This window comes from Tympanuchus pallidicinctus, unplaced genomic scaffold (assembly GCF_026119805.1).
Source record: "Tympanuchus pallidicinctus isolate F22 unplaced genomic scaffold, pur_lepc_1.0 scaffold3, whole genome shotgun sequence".
Taxonomy (NCBI): domain Eukaryota; kingdom Metazoa; phylum Chordata; class Aves; order Galliformes; family Phasianidae; genus Tympanuchus; species Tympanuchus pallidicinctus.
This window is the reverse complement of record NW_026294747.1, coordinates 77,749,272-77,768,223: the sequence shown is the minus strand read 5'-3', so window position 1 is coordinate 77,768,223 and position 18,952 is coordinate 77,749,272. Positions and strand designations below refer to the sequence as shown.

The following is an 18,952-nucleotide window of genomic DNA, read 5'->3' as shown; positions in this document are numbered from 1 at the left end:
AAATCTGTGAAGAATAAAAGGTCTGAACTTCAGGTACAAAACATCTATGTGATGCAAATATTACAGTTTTTGATGCATCTGTCCAGCTCTCTTGTCTTCAGTGTATGAATGGGAATGTAGATGCAAGGTGCCAAACTTCTATTTTGGATGAATATCTAAAGCTGAAAAAAGCCCTTTATATTGCCTAGACACCTGAAGAGCCATGGGGTTCATAGTATAATAGAATGGCTTCGGTTGGAAGGGACCCTGAGGATCATCAAGTTCCAGCCTGCCTGTCACAGGTGCTGGAAACCCCCCACCAACCTTCTTGTTGGAAGGTTCCCAGGGCTGCATTCAACCTGATCTTGAACACCTCCAGGGATGAAGCATTCACAGCCTCTCTGGGCAGACTGTTTCAGCACCTTGCAACTCTCAGTGAAGAACTTCCTCCTGATATCCAATCTAAACCTTCCCTACTTGAGCTTAAAACCATTCCCCCTTGTCTTATCTACCTGAATATAAGAAGGAGGGGAATCAACTTTTTAATGTCTTTTTGTGAGTTGTGGACACCTACTGTACAGCATGCTGGCACAGAAGGGGCTATGTCATTTGTCCTCTGAGGGCTCAAGTGCTCTTCTGAAGATAGGGAGTGAGCTGCTTGCTCTGCCATCTATCTGATACAAGTCAAAAGCCCATAAACGTAGAGTTGACAGTGAAATAAAATGCAACCTGTCTTCCATTCCAGCTGTAGCTTTACCTTCCTCTTTCCTCTAAAATAAATCAGACATAGAGGACATTAAAAGACTGACAGAAACTTATAACTAAAAGAGTCTTCCTTGAATTCTGGATCATTAATTCATGTTAATTGGTTATTCTGAGATTTACATTTGCCTAGCCATTATTTTCTGCTTTTGTCACTTTTCTGTGCAGTAATTTTTCTTTCTCATAACTTCTCTACTTTTCATGGTTGTATGAAAGAGAAGTTACTTTTTTTCTTAGATTAAAGGATAGCATAATCTCATTGATTCCTTTTGTTCTTGGGGGCTTCTGAAGATCTTAATGATTTTTTTTCAAGCCTGTGAACTTCCATGTACTATAAATTCTAGTTAATTTTATACTTTGTGTCATTGTACTTGATCTTTATACTGCTGGAATTCTTTCACTTGGTAAGAGGTACTGCTGATGTCAGTCTTCATTCATTGATATGCATTGCCAATGCATGCATAGCTCTAATCTATGCTCATGATTGACTAATCATAGTTTTTTTTTTTTCTTATATGCAATATAGCTTTCTCACTTTTAATAGCTTATAAAGCCATTTGGCTATTTTCACCTTGAATTTAATCTCTGAATGGGGTAAGCTAGCAGATCACGTTGGATCAGTTTTTCATTTGATGGTATTGCATTTTAGTAGACTGAAGTACTAAAAGTAATGACTGTTCTCTAAGGGAAAAGTACTCATGTAAGAAGGGAAAGTGAGATGAGACCTAGATGGAATAGTGATGGATGCCTGGAAATCTAGCCAGAAATGTATTACAGCTTTGTGATAAGTTAAAGGGAAACAATGCATTGTTCTATTTCTCCAACTTGCATCTAAAAAGAAATGCAATGGGCCATAAAAAGAATTCTGTTGTCTTCTTACTCAGATGGAAAAAATCTGAGAATAAATGAAACCTGACGAGCCCTAAATATTCCCTGTGTTATAATAAATATTTCTTCTTTTCTAGGCCTGGTTTTGTAGAGAAACAAAGCACTTATATTCACAGTACTAGCTAAACTCAGTGCCAAAACATCTAGTGCTTTTCATTACCTTTATGCTTCTCCTTTGACTTTCAGCAACCATTCCAGCAGCACAGTTAGGTCCTTGCTGGAATGTGCTAGTCTTGGGTGCTCAGGGTGTAAAAATGGCATTAAACAAGAACATGTGGACAAATGAATCCATTGCTGTCTGTTCACCTGTTGGTTCTTGCCTAATACCTTTGGACACTGTCCTTTTTCTTCGGTGTGGGAGGGTGATGAAATCTTCATGGGTAACACAGTTTCTGTGACTCCTCTGAAAACCAGCATCCTGGTAGAGGATTGCAACCAGAGACCCAGACCTGTCCCTTCATTCGGGAGAATAATCACATCTCGAGGGATAGCTTTGATCATTCAACTCAGGCTGACAGGCAGTGGGGGGCAGAGAGGAAGGTAGGGATGGTTGCAGGATTTTAAGTCAAGACCTGCTTGAAGCCAGAAGGATGCCACTGTGGTTCCAGAAATCCTACTGAATTCAAGGACTTTGTTTTGAGGATTGTCAACTGTCTGAAGTTGAACAGGGCTGTTCTTAAAGAAGTAGTCTTTGATATATGTGATTAGAATTGATTTCACTTCTTTCACTTCAGACGTTGTAGGAGAGGGTAACTGCAGAATGTGTCCAAATGCAATCTGAAATTGCAGCCCGATTGCAAATATGTGAAAACCTTCACACTTTCCTTTATACACCTTCTGTTTATGTATGTATTTCTTACTTGCTTTTATTTCATTTTTATTTTTCTCTAGTATCTATTCATGTTCTCTATTGCTTTTCCTGAACAAAATACCAGACTCTGTTTGCTGTAACTTACTCAGTAGTATGAGGTACAAAAGCATTATTTTTCTGCTTTGTATCATTTGTCTCAGGGATTTTTTTTTTTTTTTTTTTTATGCCTTCCAATTTCAATTTCTGTTATTTGCCATTTCAGCTTCCATTAAGCATCTGCTTGTCATATACTCTACAACAAAGTGCTCTTAAGTTTCAGGTAACATACAAACTTCCCTTTCACCCTTCGTAAACAAAACAATTTCAATATTCTCAGGATTAAACTCACTATTTTACCATTGCTAAGAAACTCTATAGTGGAAAAATCTGTATGCCAAATACTTTTCCATGAGTTTCAAATACTTTGTTACTGCACCTTTATTACAGGCAGAGATACATATTCAACGTGTTTGTGAACTGAAGGAATTTAATCTTTATCCTTAAACCCATTTTAATCAGAAATTCTGAAATTTGAGCCCATTGCAAAGCAAGACATGAAATACTGACCTGAATAGGTTGTTTGTAAATAGCTACTGGAAAACTCAGTAGCAAGACTACTTGTTTTAGCTTTTTTTTTTTTTTTTTTTTTTAACTTGACCTTGTGTTGTGTTTGGTTGACAGCAAAACAGAACATTAATCTTAGGGGTTTGGAAACTTTCTACAGATATTAAATTTCTGAATGACCCTCTTTAAGTGCTGTAGGAACTACAGAGTTCATCACTGGATTTAAGGGGTGTTGGGCAACATCCAAAATGCATTAAATATTTATTCCTTAAACAGTCTCTAGCAATGTATGCATTCTGTTTTAGAAATGGAGGAAATTTGATGCACAAATAAAATATAACTGAACTCCTTAATGGCAGTTGAAGAGCCAGAATAAAGGGCTCAACTTGACTATTCAACTAAGGTGTCTTGTATGTTTTTCTTGAAGTAAAAAATTATCTGACTATCAGTGGGTAAATTACTTTGGCCTGCATTTCTTGCTTTATTTTTAAAATTATTGCATATGTTCATACTTTCAAACAAGTGAAGCACTTCATGGCAGTTAAGGCTACAGTTTGGGCTCCATTCCTATAAAAGTTCTTAAACAGAATCATATTACAAAATGACAAAGTTTTATATTTTCAGCTTTGGTTTAGATGCTGTTGTTTCAGGGCTACCAAATGCTTTGGGTTTCCATAATAGTATTTACAATATGAAACAAAAGTTAATAAAGGTTTCACATTCTCTAGTGTTTCCTGCTAGGAAAAAACTGCTTGTATTGAAACAATGCTGTCGTTGACTGGCATTTTGCTGCTAGTGGAGTCATGGTGAAATATTTGGGTCCAGAATGTAATTAGGGTTTTTTCTGGTTATTACACTGTTTTTACAAATACCAAATACTACCAATCGTACTCTGGTTCTTCTGCTTATTGTGAATTGGCATCAATAATTCTACCAGATCTTGCCTATGATTGCTTACCTAAACTTTGGCTCATCTGTCCTGTATGCTTTGCTCTTGTATTCAAAAATGCACAATCATCTACATTTTTTCCAAAAAAAGGAAACAAGGGTAACTTGTAAGTGCTTCAGTTAAAGAAGATGTTTCTTTCACTGTGCAGATATATTTGATATATCTTCTTTCAAAAGTAGTTTGTGCCCATATTTCATGTCAGTGCTTTTGATCTAAAAAATGTACTATCTATATTAAAGTTAGATTTTTTTTGTCTGACTTTGGAAGTGCTCATTACAGCAAATTCCAAATTCAGTGTTGATGCTGCTCAAACTGGACGGTTATGCTGGATGATAAGCCTATGAACCAGTGATGTTATCACTAGCAAAGTTAAGTTTGTAAAGGAAAGTGCACATCTTAGTTTTGCTTTATGACAGGATCTGGTTTTTATCTGTGATTTCCCTTCAGGTTTTTGTGGTGGTGAGTATCAACTTCAATTAGCATTTAGGAAATTCATTTTGTAAGTTGAAGTGTAAGATTTTTTTTCTGTTTATACCTCTCTTTATTACAGAAGAAATTTTCTAATTTATAAATAATGTGAGATGTTCTCTTATGCCACTCTCCCAGTATATGTGCCTTGCAAGTAACTGTACTACTCTCTGAGTTTTACCAAGGGGATAATTTGCTAGCAATTCTATGCTAGCAGATATATGATATATGTCTACCAGGAGACATGAATATTACAGAAAAAACTTCAGAATTAATTTTAGAAATGGGTTAGCTCAAGGTTCCCAATTATCTTGATTTTACTCTTTTTTTAAAAAAAAAAAAAAACAAAAACAAAACAAAAAAAAAAAAAAACAATTTCTAGTAAGATTTTTTTTCATTGACAAGTTACAGGGACTCCATCTTTATGTAAAGGAAGGTTTATCTAAAAAACTAGAACAGTTTGCTCTTAAAGCTTCTTAAATTTTTTTAGGACTCTAAAAAAAGAAATGCTCTGAAGCACGAAAATGAAAAGGAAAATAGAAACAGAAGCATCACAGTTCGGATCATCAGTAAGGCTAACGTTTGGGAAGTTCTTGTTTTATTTTGTTCTCTCCTTAAATCAGCTAAATGTTCCTCAGATGCGTGGATAAAATGTTACTCTGTTACTTAATGAGCACTTAAATATTTAACCTATGACCTTGACTTCTAACTCCTGTAATCAACATTTTGCCAAGTTTAAACATCAGTAGTTAAATTTTAAAATTATTCTTCCTTGTCCTATCATTGTCACACTGTGTACCTCTCTTATTTTCAGTCTCTCTTTAAGTACTGAAAGACTGAAATAAGGTCTCCCCAGTGCCTTTCTTATCCAGACTGAACAAACCCAGCTTCCTCAGCTTGTCATCATAAGAGAGGTGCTCCAGCCTTGTGATTTTTCTTGTGGCCCTTTTCTGGATCAATTCCATAAATTCCGTGTCTTTGCTTAAATGGGGCTTCTAAGCCCACTGTGCTTTTAGAAAAACAGCATTAGAGAGCAAGTGGTGGAGCAAAGAATCTTTAAGGAATAAATATAGAGGAAGTTGTCTGCATAATGGTTTCAATGCTTATATCTAAAATTAGCTTTAAAAAATTCAATTGCATCCTCAAAATAATCCTAAATAGTGAGTTATGGAGTGTCTGCACCAAAGGCATCTCAGCATTTCTGACAGCAGTGTGCAGAGCAGCTGTTAGACCACTATATCTGAGAAGACCTCTACCGTGACTGTCACGTATTCCACACACTTAAGTATGAAGTATGGAATTACAAAATAGATTTTCACAAAGGCAGGCTCATCTGACTGGGAAAAGATGAGAAGTTGATTAAGTACAATCCCTATGTTCTTTTTTGTGTAGCTTTATAACTATAGTGGCACAAAAATCCTTCCTTTCCTTCTGAGAAAGTGTTTGTCTATCTCAAGTGTGTGCAGTCATTATGCATGAACTTGTCTTGATCTTTAATAGGAGCCAGAAGGGAAAAGAAAGAACATGTTAAACAGAAAATATGGTCAGCTTGGCAGAGGGCAGGTGTTGAATCTCTACTCCCTTCCTTCCAAGTGAAAGCAATTGACATGGTGTGGTGCAGGCTCAGCATAGCTGCTGTAGCTTGGCCTGCATCGGTTCCCTCTGAAAGCAGCAGGAACTGGTTCACTTTAGTCACAGGCTGCTCAGTGCTCTGAAGTGAGTGTTCATGAAAGAAGTCAGAAAGGGAATATATTAGTTGGTATGGAACTCATTTAGCATTAAGGATGCAGGAGAAAATATTGCTGAAGGAAACCTGTGAGAAACGTATAAGCTGAGTAGATATAGAAACATCTATGCATTTTAATTTCTGCCCCCTTCTTTATTTTGCACTTTTCTTGGTCCTACATAAAATTGGCTGTATGGAGCTAGACCAAAAATACACCCAGCCAAGTATTCTGTTTATCATAAGAAATAGTAACAGATGCCTAGCAAGGAGATAGGTGAACAAGCACACAATGCATTTCCCTCCTACGCTTCTTCCACAGCATTCAGGTCTCTGAATGTTATCTTGCTTTCCAGGTTGTTTCTACCTAGATCACTAAAAATTTCCATAAGGTGACATATCAAAACCGGATGTTATGTAGTAGCATGCTTAACTTTATGGGCTTTTTCTTACCTCTGTAGTCAGTGCCCATAACCCCTCTTTTCTACTGCCCAGGGGCAGAGCAGGGATGAGTTTCAGGCCCCAGCCTGGACTGATAAACACACAAAAAGGGCAAGGTACAGGTGGCTTTTAGAAAAGTAGGTGAAAGAAGAGTTTACTGAGGGGAAAAAAAAAAAAAAAAAAAAAAAAAAGCTGTGGGCCTGCAGGAGGGTAATAGGGAAGAAAAGATAAAAGTCCCTGTATTATGTGGAATATTTTGTATGATTATGTTCCAAAAAAGAAGTAGATTGGGTTAGAGATTTAACTACAACTTAAGTAAAGGAGACGACTTACGAATGCTTCAGATAAGCAGTTGGTCAAATAGTAGGATCACATTATTAAGAGAAGCAGTTTAATCTCAAAGTAATATGTCATTAATGTATCGTTCTGTATTAGCATGTTAAAACCTGTAATCTCTATTTCCCATTCTACCCCTACTGGATTCTCTCCCTCTCATTTCCTGTCTGTCCGTCCCTCCCACCCTCCTTTTTTTTTTTTTTTTTTTTTTTAAATTTTAGATAACAGAAAGTACTGAGGGCATGTTGGCTTGCTTGTCTTCTCAGTTGACTCTTTTTGCCTTTAGACTAAAATGGATAAGCTTTCTTCTGTCAAACATTCTAATTATGTAGTTTATTCTGGCTTGTTACCTTCTTCAATTTGCATTTTAGACTTTTAAGTCTCAGTCTAAAATAGACTTCCCAAAACTAGACTAGTTCTTGCAGCTGTTTTCAGTTAGTTTTCCAATCTGTCAAGTTCCATCTTAAGGCATCAGCATAAATGGGATGTGTTATTGCAAAGGAAGAGCTCATTAGTGCTTCAGAGAGTAATCAAAATTTTTCTTCTCTAGTCTTCCCAATTTACACTATAAATAGGCAATGAATAGCAAGCCTATAATGTGGCTGCTGATAATACAATTGAAAAATACGAATGAAAACGCAAGGAAAACTTGGTTTATCTTTCATGGTAAAATCCTCTCAGGCTTCTTGAAAGATAAAAATTCTTTAGCTTTAGAACTTGATGCAACTACATGTATGCTACTTTTCCCCTAAATGAAGAGGCCACCCTGTGCTTTAAAAAAAAAAAAAAAAAAAAAAAAAAAAAAAAAAGGCAGATTGCGTTTATGATATGGAACCTTTAAAAAGGCTTCTTGTGTTGTTTCTCTCTGTAGCAGATAATAAAAATTATCTAGAATTACAGACACCCAAACCAGTGCCTCTGTGCCAGGGCGTCATTTAGTTTAAAAATGGATGGAAGAAATTAGATTTTTATTTTTTTATATAATTTATGAAATATTGAATGAGTTATGGTGCGAAACACTTTTGATAGGAAGATCAGTGAGTAGTGAGTTCTGTATTACGGAATTAAACTGCTTATTATCCAAACTTTACCTCAGGTTATCCACTGACATGTCAGAAAAATTCTTACCCCTTTATATAGACAGTTGTGGAATAGTGCAATAAAGAATATTATACAAAATCAGAACTTAAATATTTTTGTAGTAGAGTTGTCCAAGTCATTTCTATAAAATATAGTTTTGTATAGTAGTAAGTTACACCACAGCAGCTAATTCTTGAGTAGTGAACTGCTCTTGGTGAGATACTACAATGGAACAATTTTCTCTGTAGAATTTAAAAATCCCAATGTACTTTAATCAAGAATGGCAGACACACTTTGCTGTCCAGAAGAAATATATTTAGTATAATCTTTACATAGATTATCCAAACTTTTGTTGAAACAGGTAAATACTTATTAATAAATTAATCCATCAAATATGCTGGGAATACTGTTTTCACATCTGACAGTACCCAATTTTAATACTGAAATGTTCTGAAAACACAGAGTCTCTTTGCATTTCCTCTTAAGTGGTATTTCATTCTAGAATTTAAGAGGAAAACTTATTTCTTCTCATACTTCTCACACTTGTTTTATTTTTCATTGTGCTTTCTTATAGCTGTTGTTAGCTGTATTGCCTTCAGTGAGAATTCTCCTGGTGCTGAAGAAGAGGGTTGTTTGTGGTTGCATGTTGTTGTGTGACGTCCCTGGGATGTAGATAATGATAGAAAGGCTTAAACATGTACATTCAGAGAGAAGAAACTCATAAATTCATTCATGAATTCCAGAAACAGTACCTTAACCAGGTGAAAATTGTCTCTCTGTATTAGGTTTATGGTACCATTTCCACCCCAGCTACATTCGGGAATATCTACTATCTTCTTACCTGTGCATATCCATGATGTACTCGAGTGCTGTAAACATCAGCTGTTTAGCAAGGGAACAAGAAATGTATCTCGTTATATGTAACTGACTTAAGAAAAGGAATTCAGTTATTCAGAGGGTAATTTAACTGAAAGAAAATTAGAGCAGCTTTAAGTTAGGTGTCCTATCTGTAGAAGCAAGATCATAGCAGATAAAATGCATGTGATAGACTGCTTACATTACAGAAAGCATTTCTGTAGTTATTTTTAATCAGATTTTTATCAGGAAAAAAAAAGTAGATTTGAATTCATCCGGCTATGTTATTTATATTAGTTTGCCTGACCAATCTGATCTTGACGATTTTAAAACATAGATAAATTCTCCTCCTTGTGATTTATGCATGTTATTCTGTTCTAATTTTAAATTAGCATTTTTCCTGAGTAAATTTTTGATAACCAAAGCATTTGTTTTCTTGGGGAACACTGAATTTCATTTTCTTTCTGTCATTGGACTTTTTTTAAAAGCTTCAATAATAATGTAGAAGTGCTCTTCTAGGTGAGGTTAAGAGACCTAAAAAATGCTTTTGTATAAGTGATTAGATACTAAGTGCTTCCTTATTTCTTTGTTATTTCTTAAAGTAAGTTTTATTGGCAAAAATGTAAATTTTATAAAAATAAAAGCACTGGTATCACTTTGCGCAAGACAAAGCATATGCTGAGCTGATCATGCTGACTGTAAAATCTTATTGGAATACTGGTTTGTGTATTTTATAGTTTTGTCTAAGTATTGGGAATCTGAGAGGCCTTAATCACAAATGCATCATATGACATGATCTCTATCAGAAATGTACTTGTCAAGCTTTTTATGAGTTTTCTGGCATAAATGTAGAATTAAAAATGAAATCGGTTTTGTGGCTATTCTCCCTATTCTTAATAAATGTTTTAGGGACTGTTCTGTGGGGGGACAAGTAAGTGATTCTAAAATCAATGAATACTCTGCGCATCAGGAAAGGGTTTTGAATGATGAGACACAGTGTAGACAATGAAATAGTAATCTAATGCATTTGTGATCTCTAATCATAGACAACTACAGTATTTAAGACCAGCTATTGCTATTTCTGGATGTTCTTAGCTATAAACTAGTCATCAGCAGTGAGGATTAACTGTTTGAAGACCAATTGCATGTGACTAAAATGTTTGGGACAACTTTTTGCCAAGAGGCAGATGACCTTAGTTATAATGGGAAAGAAAAGTAGTAAAGACACAGAATGAATCCTAAGTTTGAAGTTCTTATTTTGTGCAACATTGAAAGTATTAAAATATTTAAAAAGAAAATGAGTAAGGCATTATTTTTTCCTGTCTGTCAGTTTTGGTAATTTACTGTCAACCAGATGTTAAACAGCAAGGCTTGGTAAGGCAAGGTGAAGATGGAGGGAATGAGCTGGGATATGCTGTCCCTCAGATTTAATATAACTAGACATTTGGCTGAGTTTCACAGTTGCATTAGTACCTTCCCTACAAAAGGTCTTGAAAATAAAAGACCAGTGAGCCAATGTTTGGACTGAATCTACAGTGATTATTCAGCATTTTTCTTTATCTCTAAACCAATGTTAACCAACTGGCTGCTATTAATAGTAAAGGCAAATTCTGGTCAGGAGTTTCAATATGGATAAGGAAGAGATGATCTGTGAGGATCAGCTCTTAATTATGCAAACAGAACTTCAATTCATCTGTGCTATTTTATATAAACATATATCCCTGATTTCTGTTCTACCTATAGGTTTTTGCTTTTTGGTTGCTTGTGGCTTTTGTTGCTCTTTTGTCTTGTTTTTGGTATATATCTGCCTTTGCTATCACTCTTTTTGTTGCTTAAAAAAAAAAAAAACTTAAGGCTGCAGTAGTTTGGACTCTTTGATTTATGTACTACAGAGTATTTCACAATTTTTTACACTGAAGACAAAAGTTTATACGTTAATCATCCAGCTTTGCTGATGTATTCATAACAGCTCATAAACATTCCAGGTTGGTGGTTCAAATACCTGAGATGTCTCAGAAGAGGTTTTAATGTCTGCTGGTTTTTAAAATTCAGTTTTGACTTTTGTGCAACCTTTCAATAAGAAATAGGCAATTCGATGTTAAGGTTAAAGTATCTGTTGTGCTCGTATTATTTTATTTGTCTTAGCAACAGAGAATCAAACTTTTTTAAAATTAGAATAGCTGATAGCTTAATTATATTGCATGGTTTTCTACTCCATATATTTTGATTTTTAAAGTGCTGAGTGAGAGTGTGATAATTAAGAAGACATTATTTGTAATTATGAAGTTGATAAAACTAGTACAGTAAGATTAGCTTCATGAAATTTATCTTCCCTTTTATACATACTACTTTTGTCTACAGCATCGCATCTTGCTGTTTCATACACTCCAGTGTTTTCTAGAATCAAAAGAAAAAGAAGACTGATTCCACTGGTACAGCACAGACCTTTTATCAGTTTCTGTTCTCTTTAAACAGCAGCTGCAGAAGTTACCAGTTTGCTTTGTTTGGGATTGCTTCACATAATGCTTACCTTGATTTTCCATTTGGATGGTCACAATGTGAGCCATGAATTTTTTTCTAACACCTAGAAAAAACTGCGAAAGCTGACACAAAATGGTTTCCTCTTTTTTGCTGAGTGATGCTAGAATTTTATTTTGTCCTCAGCTGCGCAAACAGTAGACTTTCAAGAAACTGACAAAATTTGGATGGCTCTCAAAGCCTCAAAACGCCTAGGATTCCTGTTAGTTCCAGTCAAATTAATCACTCTTAAAAAGATTTTTGTCCTTTCGACAGCTGTATTCCAGCTATTATATAAATCTAACAGCCTGTTTTTGTCTTTTTGCTGTTCTGGGTGAAAGCTTTCCTTTCTGGACTGGCCTTTGGTACCTGTGAAAATATAGAAAGAAAAGTTCTACACCTTTTTATGTCCTACAAAGTGCTAGCTTAGATGCAGTAATAGTATAATGTTAACAGCAGCAGAAGAAAAAATAAATGTGCAGCAGATCTGTCCGCTGCTACAGAAGCAGCTTTGCACTCTTCATTTCCCCACTGTGGAGTTTACAATTTATTTCTCTTATTGTGAGATTGATTCTGATACCTTAAGGATGATATTTATAAAAAAAATGCATAAAATACCTAACTGTTGGGAATTATATAATATCAAAATAAATATAATAGCCTCATATATATGATGTATATTGATGTAAATGGCTGTCAGCCTCTAAACATTAAAGAATATTTAGCATCCTCTGATAGGAAATACTAATTGTAAGCACCTACCTGCTCAAAAGCTCTCTCTCAAACTTTGTATCCTTGAATATCAAGGTTTTCCAGCCTGAAAGCTGTTGATTACTGCTAAAATGCTGTCCCTCAGGCACACCAGCTGCAAGAGATAAGTAGTCATATCTGAAGTAAAAATCACTTTCTGGTGGCATATATTCAATATGCAAAATATATCATGCTTGTAAGACCATAGGAGGAAGAATACAGATGCTATGCTGCTGTCTTTGGTGATACGTCACGCACATGATATGCCAGAAACCTCCTGTAATTGGAATACAGAACTATAACTGCAAGGTTCTTGTGCAAAACAATCAAACTGATCACATAAACTGTGAAATTGCTTCCTCCTGTATATACAGCTACTAAGAAACAGGAGAAATAAAAGCAGTGAATTAGCTTGTTTCAGTGGGGACAACGCCATTTTGAACTAGATGTTGTTGGAATGTGGTAAGTCTAGACAGTATCACCACTTCTGCAGTACAAGGAGATTTTTCAAGTGGGGAGTTTGAAACAATGCACAAAGTCAAGTGGAAATTTTTATTATAACTCTGCATGCTTTTGGATGCTGATGTCATCTTATTCAAAGGATTAGCATTTCCAAATCTTTTTGTGTCAGGCTGATAGAAGGCCACTTGATTGGTTGATAGAGGCTAATCTTGGGAACTGTAAATATAAGGTTGTTAAAAACAGAACCCATCTATTTCAGAGTCTACGAAAACCAATCTAGGGAAGTTCATTCTCACTTCAGTGCTTCTATCTACTTTTTACATTTTTTTTTTTTATTAACCTGTCTCAAATGAAGATTTTATTTAGATAAGCACAATACAACTGTCACAACATTTTGCTTTTTATTTAGGCAGTTCTTCTGTGTGCATAGATGACAAAAACAAAAATCTGTACTCTACAGTCTATTCTGGTCTGCTGATTAAATTTGCTGGATTTTGTATTTTGCTTTGCTTTTTTTTCTGTGTTCTTCTTTCATATTCTGTATCTCTGACAGTCCTGACAGTTGTTGCAAACTTCAGATTTCTGCAGCCCTCAAGGACAGCTATTGAACTTTAGTGAGAAATTATATGTGGGTGTTTATTTGATTTATTTAGTCTGATACACGGGTAATGTTGTTTCCTATGCATGTTAAAAATGTCATTTGTAAGAAACTAACCCCCAAATCAATAATATTAACAACACAAACTATTCCTAGAATCATAATACCCTGTCTTCAAATAAACACCTTCAGAAACAGTTATCATATGTATTTTGTAAAGAAGCTGATGGCTGTGATCACAGAACTGGAAGTCATACACTTAGTCCCCCTCCCCCCCCCCCCCCCCCAACCCCCCTCCCAAAAAGCAAAAACACAAACAAAAAACAAACAAACAAAAAAAAACCAGCCTGAATATTAACATGTTTCTGCACAGAAATGTATTCTGACTTAGAGGCGTTCAGTCATAATCCCACAGATGGTAGCCTCGCTCCAGTGGCTCCTCAGCCAAGCACATACACCAAATGTCTGAACCTGCGGTTCCTCTCCTACTGAGCAGGATTACTAGCGCAACAACACATCATCAGTAGGATAAAACTAACCTGTCTCACGACGGTATGGCTACTTGCTATGAAACATGAATGTTATCTCCTACAACAGTTTTACTTTCATCTTTAATTGTTCACGTGAACAGAAAGCCATCTGTGAAAGTGCTACTATCAATAGAGGTGAGAATGCATAGAGTGATCTGAACAGCCTTTACTCACTGGACTGATGTGGAAAAACAGCACAGAGAAACTGGTGATTAGAATGTTTTTCTTCTTGTTGAAAACTCCCCAAGCATGAAAGAGAGTAATTGAAAAACAAGCAAGATGAGATCCCCTGAAGACATGTTCTTTTGTTTCTCACAGCAACAATCTTCTCCTGGATTTTTTTTTTTTTGTCACCTTATAGCCAAGTCTGAAAGCAGTTTCATGGTGTTCAGAAGACAAGCGTTTTTAATCTTCTTGTTTGCCTCAGTCCTGGAATTGTTCATTTTCCAAGTGTGTATTGTATTTTATACTTTTTCTATTTCTTTCTTATCTTGCTATTTATACTTATTTAGAAACAGCCTGGATTGAGAGCAGATTTAGTTTTGAATTACTAACTTCTCTCCTTGGATGCTGATCAATTATCAGTACCTTCACTATTTTGGAGGTAGTGACAAAGCTTCTGATTTTTATTTTCGTTTTTTTGGCAAAACATTTATAGTTTCTCCACTCTTTTGTTAGGTAGGTGAAATTACACAAATTGCATTTCCATGGCATTCCTTATTGTTTCAGGTATATCTGCATTAAGGAAATGTTACAGTGGATATGTATTCATTTTAGGTTTATTGGCTTTCAAGGGTAACATGAAGATTTTTTTTCTCAAAACTGCCAATACACATGAGCTTGAACCTCTGTTAATCTAAAGAAATTCACTCAATTTTTTAAAAATTTTATCTGCTCATTGTCATGAAGGCACGAACAAGTTGACATTCACTTTGATCTGTGCTCAGTATAACTTACTGAAAATTAATGAAGCTTTACCTGACAGCTGCAGAGTGGGAAATCAGTGTATTGCTAGGGAAAAATAGCAATTACAGTGTTTCAAAAATCAGATATTTCAGTAACTGTTGCAGAGTAAAAGTTTCATTGCAGGACAAGATAAACCAGCAAAAGGCATTGAAGCTATCTAGGTGGGAAGCTTGATATGGTAGGAGGATAATTGGGCTCGTTAGTACTTGAACAAAGAACCACAACATAATTCATTCAGACGGATCTTTATTAAGAACTGTACAAATCTCATTGGTTTTTTTTTGTTTTGTTTTGTTTTTTTTTTTTTGTATGCTAAGTTGACCGAAACCTAGAAGCCTACCACTAAAATCATCTCTGTAATAAACCTGTGCTTACAGGAGAACTAGAGAAATCTTTCATAGCATTAATGAAGTAAGTTTTGATGTGATCTTAATATGATGTGACAATCATGTACTTAGCAAAAGTACTCCTAGGAGATTGAGCTCTTCCTGCAGAATAAACTTTACTTAGTGCTTGTCATAATAGTAATATAAGGAGTTCTGAGACCTTTAGAGGAAGTAAGGTAGAGAAGGCATCAAATGTATCCTGAATACCTTTCTTCATTTTTTCCTAGTACGTTCTCAATTTGTTACGTATTTCAGTTTGAGGTGACTGCCATGTTCCTGGGCAAAGTGGGAATCAATCTCATTTTCCCAAATTATTCCTGAAAAACATTTTTATATAAATGTTATATAACTTTTTATAAAAAGTCTTACCTCTACCAATCACAACTCAGGTAGATGACTTAACATTCCTTTCCCACTTTTTCTTATCCATGTTATTTTTCACCTTTCTTCCATTTTCTATGCCTTTGTTTTATTTCAGTCTAATTTATATTGTAATTGTTTTAAATTACTGTTTTGTCACTTTCTTTTTGTTCTGTTGTCTTTATCCTGACTGTTCTTTGCCTCACGCATTTTTATTTTTGTCTTTTATAGACTTAGACTTAAGTAACTTAGGTCTGGCTGTCCTTGGTTAAGTGGAATTAGACTCATAGTTAAGCCCAATTCTAATTTCCACCTGGAACTGCCTCTTTATCATTTTACAGTGCAGAGCGCATACCTCCATCTGTCAAGTGAGGATGATGTCTTTTATCATGAATTTTGTGGTTCAATCATTATAGTTTTAAAGACATGCAGACTTCTCTTCTGAGTAGTAAATATTACTGAGTTTGCTGTTTCAATTTTACACTATAATCTTTTTTTAGAGCTGCTAGATTGTTTTCCTGCTTTGGTCTGATTAATTATTTTGGCAGACAGACTCTTCTGTCTAATTCTGAGTGCTTTTTTTTTGACATGGGAATTACTAGAGCTACTGACTGCATTCAGCTGCTCTTTGGTACCTCCTTTAGCTGTGTTTTTTCTTGTCTTGTGTATAAGATTAGTGCAATAGAAGGGGGAAAATAAATTCTTTTGTACTTTCTGGCTCCAATATAGTATCCAGTCAAAAAGACTTCCATTGTAGCATTGTTTGGTGTCATCCAGAAAAACAGGCTCAGTGGAATTGCAAAATGTGTCTCAAACAGAGAGGAGTCTAGCTCCATAGTGCAAAATAGAAAACAATGAATTTTCTACAGGTTGCTACAGATCACAACATGGCACTGTAGAAGGACGAAGGAACTGAGTGATTACATTTTTAAGGAGAAGTAATCAGGTATTTCTCATTAATAAATAACTCCACGTTGTTACATCCTAAAGTATTTGTTTTGATGTTACTTTGTGTGTATTTGCCTATAAGCAATTAAAATCAATATGAGTATCTGTTAGTGTCTGTGTGGTTATAAACCTGTTTATATGAGATTCTACTATCTGAGTCGCAGTCTCAAGGGACGAGAAGCCAGTGATTCAATTTCTGACTTGTTTGCCATTTCGTTTTTGATCAGGTTTCTCATCAGTATGAAAGGAATGGTTTTCACAGTTTAAAAAAAAAAAAAAGAGAATACACTATAGTAGTAAGTAGAATTTTTGTTTGTAACTTTACGTTCACCAGTAGATTTTTGTCACGTAGACTTTTTTGTTGCATGTTGTAAGTGATGGTGTCTTACATTTAATATTGCCCTACTCTTTCTTTTTTTGTAATTCAGGTCATGCTTTAACTCTCATTAACACTTCATCTTATACCTGCATACAATGTATATGGACACAGAATGAGTTTCTACCAGAATCTTCCTGACTGCAAAGATTTGAGTAAATGATTCACCCATTCATATATCTCTTTGATGCTTTTTTTAGCAAAACAAATTTGTTAGGAATTTGTCTAAAGATATATATATTTTTCTCTAGGTTTAGCTTTTTTATCCCTGTCTGAAAATCATGGTAAGATGCACTCCCACATTCCCCTGCATATATTGTAAAGGTACATATATACAAAAACTCTAATTTATTCCACGGGATAAAAGTGAATTCATCTTATGAGACTGATGCAAAGATGTAATTTTGTTCAGTTGCTCCTTCAAGACACTAAGACTCCCTAATTCCTCCAAAGACTAGAAAGTTCACAGCTTGGTGCAGTCTACCTTCCTAGGGAAAAGACATGTGACAAATTGCATTCTAACTGATGTGGTTTTTGATGCTCTTAACACAGAAATAGATTCTCATAGTCCTACTGTATATAAGTATTTAAGGGACTGCACTGCTACAAACTATTTTCTGAATTATTTCAGAAACAGTGCTGTGGAAATGGTTAAGACTGTTCTTTAACAACTGCTGAACTGTGAAGAAGAAAATATGAAGAACATCATCTTAGGGAATTTAAGTTGATGTAGTCAATCTTTTTCATTGCGTTTTTCCTGAAGTTTTATATCTGTCTTCATAAGTGTATTCACAGTCCCTCTTTTCTTGATTTTGATCAGGTCCTTTTTTCAGTATTACATTGTTTGATATTTATCAAACATACCAGAAATCTTCTTGTCTCTGAAAGGACTTCTTTTTCAGTGAGAAAAAGGAAACTGTTAGACAGAAAGTGGCAAGAAAATAATAAGAAATAATGGAAGTGTTGAAAAGAAAATGCTAAGCTCTTTATCAGCTGAGTTGCTACTTTTCTCGCACTTTGCAGTTATGCCAATTATGCAACCACAAACATAGCAGATCAGCCAGCCAAAATTAAATAGCTTTTTAATGAAAACATAAATTGTTTTCTAGTATTGTGTTCCGAAGACTGATTTTATTTGAAAATAGAATTTTTTGTTTGAAATTCTTGTGTTCCAATGAAAAACAATATTTTTCTGCTATATGTGCAAGGCAACTTTCTTTTTTACTTTTTTCCATTCACTTTTCTCTCCTGTCTCCTTTTAAAATAAATGCATAGGTATGGCCTTTTCTCCTTAAAACCCTGCAAGTCATGTGATTTTCATGGATACAAATAAAAGGTGGGTTTGTCTTAACTAATGGAATACTTTTAATATCAGTTTAATTAGAGAAAGAGGATAAGGTACACACAAGTTAACTTACCGTGCATCAGCTTGACTATGATAACTGAATTTCTGCATTCTTCAGATGTCATAAATCTTGAGTTAAGCCTACTTCAGGTTTAAACAAGATTAAGTAGCTTCTTAATACTATGGATTTGGAAAAGACAGGTTGCCTTAGTTTTGTTAAACTTGTGTCAAATTAATCATGTGTCTGAGTCTTTAGTAGTTTGAGATGTATTTTAAACTAAGCTTAACTACTCTCTATGCATACTTCAGATTAAAGCAGAATATAGATTCCTTAACGTCATTTGCATATATTTAACCTAATGGAAACTGAAATTAAACTAATATTAAAGCATTGTAAGAAAATCCAATTTTGCCATCCAGAACAAGGGTAAGATCAGTGTGTTGAATATTCCTGGTTCTAGGGGAAAATAATTTGAAGGAGAAATGCTGCATGTGCTCTAAGATTCATAAGAGGAGGGTAGACCCCCCCCTCCCCCTTGAGCTTAAAGGAGCCTAAAATTGATTTAGCAAACCAATTGTTTAACTGGAGCCTCAATAATGCAATTGAAAATCACAATTTGATTATCAACACAGGAAAAAAAAAATGTCAATAAGACATTAGGTTTTGGTCTTAATTACCTTCTTTGTGTACGGGTCAATGTATTCTATGTGTGCTCCGAGTGCTTTCTTAAAGGGCCTTAGTGTGGTATTTGAACACTTCTTTAATATATACTGATGTACTGGAAAAACAAATTAATGGCATACTTTCTATTTTTAGCA

At 35.0% G+C, this 18,952-nt stretch overlaps 1 long non-coding RNA gene across 1 annotated transcript in view; it reads left to right on the top strand.

Moving 5' to 3' along the window:
- Window positions 1-18,952, top strand: part of LOC128087401 (uncharacterized) — a 32,822-nt gene that overhangs the window by 6,165 nt on the left and 7,705 nt on the right. Inside the window, exon 2 of the long non-coding RNA XR_008209825.1 lies at window positions 18,064-18,124. This is a non-coding gene — a long non-coding RNA (uncharacterized LOC128087401). The remainder of the gene's footprint in view (window positions 1-18,063; window positions 18,125-18,952) is intronic.